This window comes from Notamacropus eugenii, chromosome 3 (genome assembly GCF_028372415.1).
Source record: "Notamacropus eugenii isolate mMacEug1 chromosome 3, mMacEug1.pri_v2, whole genome shotgun sequence".
Taxonomy (NCBI): domain Eukaryota; kingdom Metazoa; phylum Chordata; class Mammalia; order Diprotodontia; family Macropodidae; genus Notamacropus; species Notamacropus eugenii.
The window spans coordinates 292,383,759-292,385,211 of record NC_092874.1 but is presented as its reverse complement, the minus strand read 5'-3'; positions in this window follow the sequence as shown (position 1 = coordinate 292,385,211).

Below are 1,453 nucleotides of genomic sequence, written 5' to 3'. Positions count from 1 at the left end.
AATGGGGATAATAATAACACGTGCTTCTCAGGGTCTATGTGAGGTTTAAATGAGACAATACTGGTAAAGTGCTCGGCACAGGGCAGTAGGTGCTTTATAAATGCTTATTATCATCCCCTCTCCTCATTGCACCACACTGCCTCTTCTCTCTGTCCTGTGTTCTGCTTATACCTTAGGCCTTGCCCCTCTCGTCTGGTGGCCCCCAGGGATATGGAGACTACATTCACTTAGTGGAACTTGGTGATTTTTCAGATAAGTTCTTGCCCTCCTTGTGTCCTTGCTCGCGCCCCCACCAAGTTCTTGTTTTTCTGTACTGACAGCTCAGCAAACATTCCATTAGAAAACCACAAATAACTGTACTAGGAGCTGATCATTAGGATTCTTATCATGGCTTTTAAGAATGGGTACCATGGCTGAGTGCCAAGAACAGGTCAGATCCTGAATCCTCCCTTCTTCAGCCCTCCCCTGGGCGCAGTCCTCTGGCCCTGTGGAATATTTACTGGTGTGCTGCTTGGCAAAGGCCTCAGGTCATATCAGAGCTGTTTTCTTCTCAGCTGTACTCAGAAGCTTACTTTTAACAGTTCATTATTCTTTCCCCAATGAACAAAAATCTGTTTTCTCTCCTAACACCCCATTGAGGGGAAAGCAACAACCCTGTAATACATATGCAGAATCATGCAAAGCAAATTCCTGCATCGACCATGTCCAAAAAAGACATGACTCATTCTGTGCCTAAATCCATCATCCTTCTGTCAGGAAGTGAGGGATTTATCATCAGCACTCTAGCATCATGCTTGGCCATTTTGTCCATCAGACAGTCATCTTAGTGGTACACCAGTAGAGTGCTTGGGCCTGGATTCAGGAGAATCTGAGTTCAAATCTGATCTCACACTCTGTCCCTTCCCCCGCAGCCTAGCCCTCCATGCCTGTAATTCACTCAGTTCATTAACCAAATGTCAATTTCCTCATCTCTAAAATGGGGATGACAATGGCACCTTTTATAGCTTGGAGAAGGAAATGGCAAATCACTCCAGTATCTTTGCCAAGAAAACCCCATATAGGGTCATAAAGAGTAGGACGTGACTGAAATGACTGCACAAGAACAAAATACGTCTCCTACCAAGGATTGCTATGAGGATCAAGTAATTGCTTAGCATAGTGCCTGGAACGTTGCAAGTGTTATTATTACCATTTAGGATAATAACAGCAGTTACCTACCAAGGTACCAAGGTTGTGAGGGTCAAATGAGATAATAATATTTGCAAAGCACTTAGCACAGCGCCTGATATCGTAGTCAGTGCTACATGAAAGTTACTGTTACTATTATTTCAAAGTTGTTGCTATTGGATAAATTATCTTCCTGGATCTGCTCATTTCAGTTTGTATCCATTCACACAAGCTTTCCCACATTTCACTGAAACTGTCTATCTTCATTTTTTATGGCACAGAAGGA